The 13,387-nt window shown below is 40.7% G+C and overlaps 1 protein-coding gene across 2 annotated transcripts in view; it reads right to left on the minus strand.

The window, feature by feature from the left end:
- The window catches only part of LOC140726389 (ETS-related transcription factor Elf-2-like), a 165,691-nt gene extending 156,233 nt beyond the window's left edge, over positions 1-9,458 (minus strand). Inside the window, exon 1 of one of the 2 annotated variants that reach the window (XM_073042701.1) lies at positions 9,067-9,458. The gene's annotated coding sequence lies outside the window, so the exon portion shown is untranslated. The remainder of the gene's footprint in view (positions 1-9,066) is intronic. The other variant, XM_073042700.1, reaches the window with a different exon arrangement.
- Between the last annotated feature and the right edge of the window lie 3,929 nt (positions 9,459-13,387).

Genomic DNA, 13,387 nt, shown 5'->3' on the forward strand with positions numbered 1-13,387 from the left:
CACGGTAAGCATTCTTGGTGTGTTAACAGTGGTCAAGAGTATTGGCTCCTCTGATTCCACAGCCGATACATTGGTGATAGTTGTTCAGAGATTTCTTCAAGCTGGTCTGGTTGAAATCCCCCACAATAATAGGGAAGGCATCAGGGTCTGCTGTTCTGTGCCAGCTGATTATAGAACTTTGCTCCTCCAGTGCCTGTCTGACATTGGTCTGAGATGGAACGGAATTGAGAATGTTCTATCAGGATAATGGCAGAAATCTCCCTCAGCAGATAAAAAAGACAACACTTGACCACGAGATGTTCCAGATTGGGTTTGAAGGACTGTCACAGAACCACTACGTCTGTGTATCGTAATTAATTATAAAGCATACTCCATCTCCTCTGCCTTTAAAAGACTGAGCTGTCCTGTCTTTACAGTGAATAGTGAAGCCATCAGGCTGCAGTGCTGCGTCCAAACTTGCAAGGAATAGCCATGTTTCCACAAAGCCAAGTTTGCAGCAGTGCTGATGTCTCTCAGGTAAAGCAATCTTGCTGAGGTCTTCAATTTTATTTTCCTGAGACTGTCCATTCACCAGAAGGGTAGTTAGAAGTCAGGGTGTAAAGCCTCTGCATTTCAATCTTAGTTGCAGCCCAGTACATTTTCCTCACTTCCCATTTCCTAAAGGAAAACTGCACTCGTAACCTGAGTCTGCAATCCAGGATCTGTCGATTTGCATAGCAATACATTTTCTAAACATCTTAAAGCAATGTGACTTACTGAAGTAGCATGGCTGTGCCAGTGGATTTCAGCTGGAGTCCTGAGGGGGAACTGCATTGGAGCTGCAACGTAATGAGTCGTCCCTTATCGGTGGCATCTTAAACATTTAATACCCATTCCTACTTGCTGACAAACTCAGTGAGCCCTTCAGAATGTACTTAAAGAATTAACTTCACGAGGACAAAACATCTAATGTACATCCTGATAAAACATTCAGGTTCAGGCCCAGTTGGACCATGTTATGCTTACGTGGCATTGCCTTACCGAAGTTAAGGCAATTGGCTTATCAATATTGCATAAGGTTATGCAGTGCCTTGAGAAAGAATTCAGTCGCCCCAAGTATTTTCACATTTTAATATCTCATTTCCTAAATTTAAAATATATTGAAGTAGGATCTTTGAGCTAATCTACAGAACATTATGCATGTTAAATCAAAAGAAAAATTCCAAAACTTGTCAATAATTTACTAAAAATTAAAAACCAAAATTGAGAGGCTGAAAGAGTATTCATCCCCTTTGTCATTATTATGTTAACTTTCCTGTGCAATTTCCTTACCAACTCACCCAATTTGTTGATGTAGAAAATTGGAGGATCACCTGTTCCAATGAATTCATAAGAATAAATATCCCCTCTCCTTATAAGGTCCTACAGTGCAGTAGATTTTCAACAGACCAAACCAAAATGAAGACAAAACAGCATTCAAGGCAAGTCAGAGAAATGCTACTAGAGAAGCACAAAGCTGGGGAAGAGTACAAGACCATCTCAAATGCACTGAACCTACCTCGGAGCTCAGTGCAGTCCATCGTGAAAACGTGGAAAAAATAGGAAATCACAAACCACACCACCTAGGTCAAGCCAGTCTTCTAAACTTTGATGCCAGTGAAGAATGGCACTTGTAAGAGAGGCGACTGTGACACCAACAGTCTCTCTGGGTGAGCTGCAGAAGTCAGCGGCTACAACTGGAGATGAAGTTCATTCCTCCACCATCTCTAAGGCCTTGTACAGAAAGAGTATTTATGAAAGATTGGCAAGGAAAATGCCCTGGGGGAGAAAAGCATATCATTGCTAGTAAAGACTTTCCAAAGTGTCACTGAGAAGATACTGTAAAGAGGTGGAAGACGATCTTGCACTCAGGTGAGATTGAAGTGGAACTTCTTGGCATCAACGCTAAACGGTACGTGTGATGTAAAACACTGCATATCAGCCAAGTAACACCACCTCTGTTGTAAAGCATGGTGGAGGTAGCATCATGCTCCCAGGAGGATGCTTTTCAGCAGCAGGCACTGGAAATCTGGTCAGGATCAATGGAAGGCGAATACAGCTAAATACCGAGATCCTGGGTAAAAACATGCTTGCCTCTGTCAGAAAGTTTAAACTGGGGAGGAAGTTAATCTTTCATTAGGACAAAGTACACAAGAACAACTAAGGAGTGGCTTCAAATGAAGAAAATTGATGTCCTTGAATGGCCCAGTCAGCGTCCTGACCTTAACCCAATCGAACATCTCTGGCAAGACCCCAAGATTGCTGTCCACCGTTGCTCCCCAACTAACCTGGCAGAGCTTGAGCTATTTTGCAATGAGGAATAAGCAAATGTTGCTCCATCACGCTGTGCAATGCTAATAGAGACTTATGCAAAAAGACGACTGACTGTAATAGTGTGAGAAGTGGCTCAATTAATTACTGAGCAAAGGAGGATGAATACTTTTGAACTACTGACATTTCAGTTTTTGAGTTTAAGTTTTTTGTGCTTTACAATTGTCCCTGTTTTTTGGGCTCCTCTGTAAAAAATGGAAAACATGATTCACAAAAAAAAATTCCCAGTTAATTTGATCAAACTTTTAAGTTGTAATACTTATTTACATGAACAAAGAATTGGGGGCTAAATACTTTTGCAAGGCACTGTATTAATGGAAAAAATTGTAAGCCATAGCCGATTTACAGAAATGGAACAAAATGCATCTGGCAGTTATTATGATGTCAGTCTGCTTTCAGTCCTTCAGTGATGGAAGTGTTGTTGACAATGCGATCAGGCAGCCATTACTAACACATCACCTGCTCATTAAAGATCGGCTTGGGTTTTTCCAGATCATTCAGCTTCAGACTTCATCACCCTTCACATGACTGCTGGGATTCTGCCTTTCTCCCACTATGAAAAAGATTGAAAGTGACTGCCCTATAGATCAAGACAACATCTGAATGGCATAAAGAAGCCCTATTAAAACTGATGGCAGTAGAAATCGAGGAATAGCTCGCCAGTGGCTCGAATTGAGTGAAGCTCCATTAACTCTCAAGTAGTTAACAGGATCCAAAACAAAGCAGCCTGCTTGATTGGCAATTCATTCTACCTCACTCTTCCACCAAAGGTGAGCTCCAGAAAGGGCTCTTCAGCAACTCATCCAAGTTTTTTCAAAAACACATTTAAAATTTAACCCTTCTACTTTCCAGAGGGGCAAGCACAGACTCATGTCCCCAGTCGCTCACCATTCTGTCTTGGAAAGATAATTGCCAAATGCTTTTAGATCAAAATACTGGAACTGCAAATCCAAACTCACCATGGGAGTATCTTCACCAGACGGACTACAACTATCCAAGGTGGTAGCTTGCTTTTGTAAGAACATTTAAAGATGATCAATAAATGCTAGTTTAGCCTGCAACATTCAAATCCCATGGAAAAATAAACAATCAAAAATGAACAAATGGAAATGGCATTAAACTGGAATTTAAAAACTCAACACCTGAAAAACCTCACAGCCTTTACATAACTTTAGCTAACAAACAAAACTAGCTCTGGACAATCAGCGGCAAATAGAATGTTAACCACGCCCTGATACAATTCACCATTCGCAATTAAATTTAATTCCCAATGGAACATACAATAATGTGGATTGCCTTAGTCCAGCCTACTGAATAGTCAGGAACAGAATATTGCATGATAACAGTGTTATAATTATTCTGCATGCAATGAATTCAAGTTGTATTAGAGAACAATGCTGCAAATAAAATCATCTCATAATGCACTGCTATGATTAGCTCCAAAAACATGGGAAAGTCGCGTGACATGATTTTCTTCAAATATCTAACAGATGTTGTTTACTGTGTGCCCACTTCTTAGTGCTGACGTCATCACCAAAATTTGCCCCATCCAAAATATACTCTATATGCATCAAGCCTCATGTTTTCATCTACAAGGCCCATCATATGTATTTAAATCTTAAAAGTAATTAGAAATTATAGTTGTACAGTGTCCTCTGAAAACTTGGCTTCAAATCCAGTCAGAATGACATGCCAAGCAACACACACAAAATGCTGGAGGAACTCAGCAGGCCAGGCATCATCTATGGAAAAGAGTACGGTCGACGTTTCAGGCCAAAACCCTTTGGCAGGACTGGAGAAGAAAAGCTGAGGAATAGATTTGAAAGGAGGCGGGAGGGGAGGGAGAAACACCAGGTGATAGGTGAAACTTGGAGGGGGAGGGATGAGCTAGGAAGTTGATTGGTAAAAGAGACAGAAAGCCATAGAAGAAAAAAGAGGGGGGAGAGGAGCACCAGAGGGAGGCAATGAGTGGGCAAGGAGATAACATGCCAACAGTTTTTTTTTCCCCTCTCCACCAGTCATAGACTGAACTGGGTCGTGAATCCAAGCTTGGGCGAGTGGGCTGCCCCCACCCCCACCAATAAATCAGCAACCTTTCATGGGCTTTTCAAGGAAGAAAAAGGTCAATTCTCCAATAGGCAGAAATTATACAAACACAGAGAGAAGACTTGAAGACTGACTACTTTATTATCACATAGATGCTGGAAATGAAAAGTCAGTATTTTTTTTTACCAACTAGAAGTGCACTTTCTTTTGGGGGGCAAATATGCCAAGCCACAAAATCCACACAAATAAAGAACATTTAAAAAGTGGTTGCATTTCTTCCTTCTGATGACTTGATCACAATACTTCTAATCTAATTTTTAACCCAAATATCCAAATACAATTTACAAAGAATGTGGAATTTTAAAATCTCACAGCTTGAACTGGACAGTCTATCTGGAGCAGAAAGGTTTTCTCTTACAGGATTGGCAGCTGAATCTTCACCACATCTCTGCATCCCAATCCGTAATTACAGTCTCCCATCTCCATCAGGCACATCAGCAACTGAATATAGTCCCCAAACTATGAGGTACGAGGAAGGGGCCTGCTGACACCAGCTGCAATAAATCGCAAAGCTGTAACTTTTTACCTGCTGGCTGATTATTAATTATTGGCTAAATACCTGGAATTTTCAAGGTACCCCTACACCAAAATATACTGAAACAGATCTTATTGTCATAAATGACCTCACAGGATTTTACCATGGGCTAAACTGCACAAGGATCAACAACCTCCATTCTTATGCAAACACGAGAAAATCTGCAGATGCTAGTAATCCAAAGCAACGGACTCTCTCTCTCACAGGTTTACAGTCCTGGTGAAGGATCTCAGCCTGAAATATCAACTGTTAACTCTTTTCCATAGATGCTGCTTGGCCGGCTGAGCATTTTGTGTGTGTTCCATTGTTCTGCAGACTACTTCTGCACTGGCCTGTCAAGTCGAATTCAAGCTTCTGGAGCCAGTGAAAGGGATTACATATAGCAAGTCTACGCCTGTGCAATTTTGCCAATATTTGTTAAGTCACACTCAGAAACCCAAGTACAAACAGGCAACTAAGGGCTACAGAGACCTGGCAAAGAAGAGGAGTTTGAAGCCCGGGGGAGATGAGCCACAATCACGGAGAATGGTGCAGCAGGCTTGATCAGCCAGATGGCCCACCTACTTCACTACTTTCTCATATTCTTGTGCACCCTGCACCGACTGAAGGAAGCAAACCAATAAGAAACAACATCTCTATTGTAATTCAAACCTTCATAACATTAATATTTTAATCTATAATGAATGCCAAAGCAATTTCAATACCACAATTATTGATACCATTTCATTGGGAACAAATCTGCCTTTATCAACGGCATATCACTACACTGGATACAAATTCTCCAGTGTGAATGTACTTCTCTAAACAAAGTACAACCACAACAAGGAACCCTACTTTGAAACCAATAATAGCTTTTACAAAGTTCAATGAAAATTTTGCTTTTAAACAACACAAATTAGTAATTAGTTGACAAAAACATGAGAATGGGACTACACCATTCAGCCCCTCAATCTTCTTCTTCCATTCAGTGAGATTGAACATTGATGATCAATGGCTTAACTGCATCAACCCAGCTTTACTTCAGATACGGCGGGGCCTTTCACAATGATATTTCCAGCACAGATCGCGGCGTGCGGATATTTAAGGTGGAAGTTGATCGCTTCCTGATCGGTCAGGGCATCAAAAGATAGAGCGAGAAGGCAGATTATGGGGTTGAGTGCGATCCAGGATCAGCCATGATGGAATGGCGGAGCAGACTCAATGGGCTGAATGCCTAATTCCGCTATGTCTTACGGTCTAAAATAAAAACCAACTGTCCTACTATCAATTGACATTTAAGAGTTACAAATTCTCTTATCAATTTCACTTCACTTCTGTCCTGAAAAAGCTGCTCTAATTTGCAAAGTACTCCTCAGTCCCAAACAAAATAGGCTGCTTGCTTCTATTCTCTCTTCATAACTTAACCCCTCAAAGGCATCATGTTTATTAATCAGCACATCATTTCCTCACAGGACATACACTCTTCCAGGTAGAAAGGTTTCTGTACCAAAATATTCGCTTTGCTTCTCCCTCTCCAGATTCAAGTATTTCTGACATTGTGGTTTTTAATCTCAGATTTACAGTCTCAACAAGATTTGGCTTCTGCGCTTCACCTAAGAAGTGAAGCAGAAATCTGCTCACGATTTCACACACACACAGCTCTGAGATCACACACAGCTTTATATAAGACGAGAAAATCTGCAGACACTGGAAATCCAAAGCAACACACACAAAATGCTGGAGGAACTCAGCAGACCGGGCAGCATCTATGGAAATGAATAAACAGTCAACTTTTAGGGCCAAAACCCTTCATCAGCACCTTATAGTTAAAGCCTTCCCTATCAATCCTCCAGATATCAAGCATAGTGTTCAAATGTTTTTTTCACTGTACACTCTAATGACTTCATATACCCAGCCCAAAAATAATCCACACCCTGCAAATCTTTTCAGACCTCAAAAATACAAAATGAAACTGAAACATTGATTAAAATTATTTATCTTCAGAGCCAAACAACCACTTACCAATCAACAAAATCCAGATTTCAGCATCTGCAAATCTCTTTCATCTGAATTTTACTACCGCACCTGCTCCAACAATTTGGTACTGAAAGGAGCTTCAGAATCTATGCATTCAATACAATCTATTTTGGAAACTCAAGCAAACATTCAAAATGTCATGTCTAATACTCTCAAAGAGCAAGCAACTCTCCCAATACACCAACCTGAAAACTAATAATAACAGATTAAATGGTCTTACAGCCTTTTGTGGGATCATACTGTGTCCCATTTTAACAAAATACAACTATCCCTTTAATATCTTTGAAAATCAGTCTCAGTTTTGAAATTAGCCTTCACACAATGCACCACACTCCAAAATTAATTGCATTTGATACATTTCAAAATCCTAGCGCTATTTGATTTTTTTAATAACTACATGAGCACAAACCCCATTTTACTTTTGGATACAATGAATACAATGTTATGAAAATAACTTAAAACCATTTAAAGTCAGCTCTGGGTGTAAATGTGAATGCTGCCATCAGTGTACAAGATGGGGCGGCACAGTAGCGTAGTGGTTAGTGCAATGCTTTACAGTACTGGTGACCCAGGTTCAATTCCCGCCACTGCCTGTAGGAGTTTGAACGTTCTCCCCGTGACCACGTGGTTTCCTCCCACCATTAGCTAGGGTTAAATCAGTGTTGCTGGGAGGCATGGCTTGAGGGGCCAGAAGGGCCTATTCTGTGCTCTATCTCAATAACTAATAAAAATTAATAAATAAATTGCACAACACATCTAACAGATCAATACACTTTCTCTGCCTTGAACTTTTTCAGTTAATCTGCAACTGGCTTTATCTAGTCAGGAATTAAATGCTGTTGCTCAATGGAATAACATAATTGGTTTCATTTCTGTTTTTAAAAGCTTACATATCATCTTGAGCTTATAAAAGCTTCTGGTACTAAATAATTAATTGAAGACCCTTTTGGAATATATCTAATGACTACATTGCAATGGCCTGGATGTTTAAAAACATAACACACACATGCATTATTTTCCATAGCCTCACTGTAGCACATCACTGAGCCAATCACACTTCAACATTCGTTTCCAGTAAAATACTCTCAATACACCAAAATGATTAGCTCACTTATAAACAATATTAGCATTCAATAATTAAGGTATATCCCTAACGGTGGATTAGAACTACAGAGCCAAGGTCACAAATTCCAACAATTACATTTAAAAAAATCAATATATTGAATGCCATTCCAAAAATGACCTCATTTTTCCCCTTTAAATAAAATCAGGAACACACTATATTTACTGCGTTGTAGGAGTGGTCTAGTTAACAGCATTCCTTTTAGATCTGTTCCATCATTTACCATAGAAAGCATGTTAATAATCAGTTGCTCCATTCTAGTATGCAATTGTGCATTATTTACAATGCGCCCAAATGGAAACAGACAAACTCAAATTAAAAGTGAATTACTCTGCAAAAACAAAAGCTAGGCAAAAAGGCAAGAGTTACGAATGTACTATTAGGGCTATTTCCAAATTAGAGGCCAGATCTGAAAGCCAAATCTCTGCTACTATAACAACCTCTTCAAACATCGGAGGGGCTGTCATTTTCCCCTTTTGAAATATTAACTGCACGGCAACAACTTTAAAAGTCATGTTGTACTGACAAACAGGAATCGAAACACATTTATATACACCCACAGAAATGCATGTTTAAAATGCTCAAAGGTGGGAGGGGGGTGAGGACTGAATTTCATTTTCACCACGTTGTCCGCAGTTGAGGAGCCGAAGGGGTGGGGAAGATCATCTTTCTCCCTAGGCCTTGGTCATAAATAAAACCGAATTACAACAGCTCATTGCAATCAAAACTCAGTAGACAGCAGAATTCAACTGAATCGAAACCAAAGCCGGGGCAACTTCCGAATACGAAACTGTGTAATGTTTCAAACCTAAAAACGTCTAGAAATGTTCTATTAACTTTAGAGTAGAAACAAGTTATAGATAAACTGATCACATTCGGCAATTCCCCCAAGCTGTGCGGAGTGTGCAAGTGAAACGAATTGAAATCGCTTTCTTACCTCTCAGAAGGCTTTCCAAACAGATCCAAACGCAAGTGGGAAAAGGCTGTGTTGTGTTCTTTTGCTGTGTCACCAGGTTATGGGTCTGTATATCTGCCGTGTGAAGGTTCAACTGTGCACGGTCTGGGTTGTTGCCGATCCCCTAGTTCTCCAGACAAGCCTGATGGTTTCGGTTTACACAGAGAGAATGAAGCACACTTAATGCTGCCTGTCCTCCCACCCTCTCTCTCTCTCTCTCTCTCTCTCTCTCTCTCTCTCTCTCATGGGCTCGATAGGCTAAATCCAGGTCACAGCTTCCAGATTCTCACACAGCAACACAACGTCAAACCTACCAGAGAAAAAAAAAATCCCCTTTCCCAGAAATTATTCCACTGGCCGAGAGGCGAGGATGGGAAAAACAATCAGCTGATTTGCATCACCCACCAACCATATTTCGAAATTCTACTCAACGTCATCTGATTTTTCTCGCGGGTCGCTTTCCAATGTTATTATAAAAAGGCGCGGAAATGTTATAAAGAAAAGATAATTAATCCGATCGATATTTTAAATTAAATATTACCGATTTCCCTTGAAATGGCATGCTATTTATCAGTTGAAAGTAAAACAGAAGGTATGCCTCCTCAGAACAAGTTTGTTTACAATCTTTCTCCCCACTCCCTTAAAAAACGATGAGGAAAAAAATGTAACGGGATGTTTTAACTAGTTAAGTGGCTTAAAAGATGACAATGTTTAGACATGAAGAAGAAGAGAATAATTTATTTTCTCTGGCCAGTAACAAATTTTGATGTTGAAATAGTAGCGTGGGCAGCACTTTCATCGGCCCTGAATTCAGCTGGACGATTTTCCCCAGTCCAGCACGGGAAAACAGAACGACATCACTAATTTAATGTCCTTAATCAGAACCTCGCCAGCCCCGACCTTCTACACATTTTCGAGACCTGCATCCGTTCGATGAAAACTTGCTTTTCTCACTCTCGGAAATAGGATGTTCCGTTTATGGGAATTTTTTTTTCTGAAAACGACCTTCCACCCCACACTTTACAACAAAGTTTATCCCTGAACATGCAACTTAAGAAGCAGGGCTTTGGTAGGAGATCAATCTAGAATGGACAACAGGAAGTCCCGCCTCTAGCGCAGCAACGATTGGCGCTCGTCTTACTCCAACCATCTCATTGGAGTGACATAAATGACGTAACTTCAACACGTGAGCTGGTGGACCGTGAGGTAATGACAATAGTTGTCGCCAGTGGAATTGTCTTCTGGCATTTTGGAAGGGGTTAATTCATAAAGTACTTGTTCTGTTTTCTCCAAGCAAGAAGTGTAATGAAGTATGCGTGCAATCAAAGTGACTTATTCCGCTGATTGGAGTTGACCATGAAGATTGATCTGAACAGCTCAAGAACTGAAACTTAATTTCCAGAATATCTTGGAGAAAAACACTGAACCACGAAAATTTATATTTTCTGTGTTTTATTTTGGGTGTGTACAATTCTAGAAGAACTTCATAGCTCGAGAGGGAATACAAGGGAGATATGGCAGGATGTTAACAAGGCTGAAGAATTGTAAATCAGACAGGTACAGCACAGAAACGGGCCCAGCAATCACATATGCCCATGTTACACTAATCCCATTTTGTTATTCTCTCTACATTTGTATTTACATCCCTAAAATAATATAACTTTCCTTCGAACTTTACAATGGAAAAGGACATAGCCTCGTAACGTTAAATGGCTTCTCTTTACACAGATGTTCTTTGACTGCCTGAGTTCTTACAGCTTTACTCGTTTTTGGATTTCAGCATCTGCATTTTTATTTATTTTAAAATAACTTGCTATTCAACAGTTCGGAGATCATGATGGTTTGATGTCTGATTCACTGAATAAATTTGTCATGCTCCCTTTGTACTTACCAGGATCCCAGTTCTCGTATTCCTTTCCACTTCTCTAAGCCCTGGTTCAAAAACACAAATGCACTACACACCTCCTTTGAATTTACCTCCCTTACCTTAAATGCATGCATGCCCTCGGATATTAAGCATTTTGATCCTGGGGAAAAATATTACCTGCCTACTCTGTCTCCATCATAATCTTATAAACCTCTGTCAGGTCTCCCTTTAGCCTCCACTGCTCCAGAGAAAACAACCCAAGTTTGTCCAACTTCTTAAAATATTTAGAAAGTACCCTGTTGAACATCTTCTGCACGCTTTCCAAAGCCTCTGCATCCTTCCTATAATGTGGAAAAGAGAACTGAATGCAGTACTCCAGATGCAGCTAACTAGAGTTCTATAGTTGCAATATAACTTCTCAATTCTTGAACTCAATTCATAAAGACAATCGTGCCACACCTTGCCTTTGTCACCCTATCAACCTGTGCTTGCTGATTTATGTTAGATCCTGGTCCACTTACAAAGCACCACGTAAGTCTTCACAATTTCGAGGCTCCACCACATCTTCAGTTCATTCTCTGCTGCTGTCTTAAGTGCTGCCTTCAGCTGCCCGAGCCCCAATGCAGTGGCACAGTTGGTAGAGCTGCTGTCTGACAGTGCCAGCATCCGGAGTTCGATCCTGACCACTGACACTGTGGAGTTTGCACAAAGCTTTACAGCACTAATCAGCCTTCAACTCATGCTCTTGTGTGTAAGGAGTTGGTATGTTTTCCCCATGATCGCTTAGGTTTCCTCAGGGTGCTCTGGTTTTCTCCCATGTTCCAAAGACCCACAGGTTAGGGTTAGTGAGTTGTGGACATGTTATGTTGGTGTCAGAAGCGTGGTGACACTTGTGAGTTTAAGTTGCTGTTTCAGGTGGACAAAGCAGACTCACCATTCTGCACAGGCGAGTTTGGCCTGTCATTCAGAGGCAAACATATATCCCAGATGATATGATCCAAACTGAGAAATCAGAGGTGCAAAGGGACTTGGGAGTCTGAGTGCAGGATTCCCTAAAGGTTAACTTGCAGGTTGAGTCAGTGGTAAGAAAGGCAAATGTAATGTTACCATACATTTCAAGATGACTAGAGTATAAAGCAAATATGTAATGCTGAGACTTTACAAGTCATTGTTCAGACCAGATTTGGAGTATTGTGAGCAGTTTTGGGCCCCTTATCTGAGAAAGGATGCATTGGCATTGGAGAGAGTCCAGAGAAGTTTCACAAGAATAATCCAGGGAATGAAAGGGTTATTGTATGAGGAGCATTTGATGGCTATAGGGCAACACTCACTGGAGTTTTGAAGAATGAGGTGGTATTCCATTGAAGCTTACCAAATATTGAAAGGCCTGGACAGAGTAGATGTGGAGAGGATGTTTCCAGTAATGAGAGAATCTAAGACCAGAGGGCTCAGCCTCCAAGTAAAAAGACATCCCTTTAAAGCAGAGATGGGGAGGTATCTCTTTAGCCAGAGTGTAGTGAATCTGTAGAATTCATTGCCACAGATATCTGTGGAGGCCAAGTCATTGGGTATATTTAAAGTGGAGGTTGAGAGGTTCTTAATTAGTCAGGGTGTCAAATGTTATAGGAAGGAGGCAGGGGAATGGGGCTGAGAGGGAAATTAAACCAGCTATGTTCGAACGGAGGAGCAGACTCGATAGGCCAAATGGCCTAATTCTGCTCCTAGGTCTAACGGTCTCACCTTCCCTCTCGAATTACCTGGTTTCCTGGAAAATTTATTAATGTTACTGTGTCACATCTAAAGATAGTGAATCAACAGGTATTAATAGGGTCTGGGGTAGGTGTGGTTTTTGGTTATGTTGGCTGATTTACCAACACAGTGAGAAGTGTTAGCAAAGTAAATATCAGCTATTGGAAACAAATCCACGCCTAACAAAAAATTTCTATTAATATTGCAGCCACCACAGATATTTTTTCCCATTTCTCTTCCAACAGCAGCACAATAGTATAGCAGGTGGAGCTGCTGCTTCACTGGTTCACTGTCTGTGTTCAGTCATGACCTTGGCTGCTGTATTCATTCTCCCTGTGAGTGCACGGCTGTCCCCGGGTGCTTCATTTTCCCCAGCATCCCAAAGTGCAATCCCTAGTGTGTAGAAGAGGAATCGAACCTGGGACAAGCTAAATGGAAAGTGAGGAGAGTCAAATGGTATTTTTATAAGATCATTAGACATAGAAGCATAATACTATATAACTCAGAATTCGACTATAGCTCCGCATTTAATACCGTCATTCCCACAATCCTGATTGAGAAGTTGCAGAATCTGGGCCTCTGTACCTCCCTCTGCAATTGGATCCTCAACTTCCTAACTGGAAGACCACAATCTATGCGGATTGGTGATAACATTTCCTTCTTGCTGACGATCAACATTGGGGCACA

The sequence above is a fragment of the Hemitrygon akajei genome, chromosome 4 (assembly GCF_048418815.1).
Source record: "Hemitrygon akajei chromosome 4, sHemAka1.3, whole genome shotgun sequence".
NCBI lineage: Eukaryota > Metazoa > Chordata > Chondrichthyes > Myliobatiformes > Dasyatidae > Hemitrygon > Hemitrygon akajei.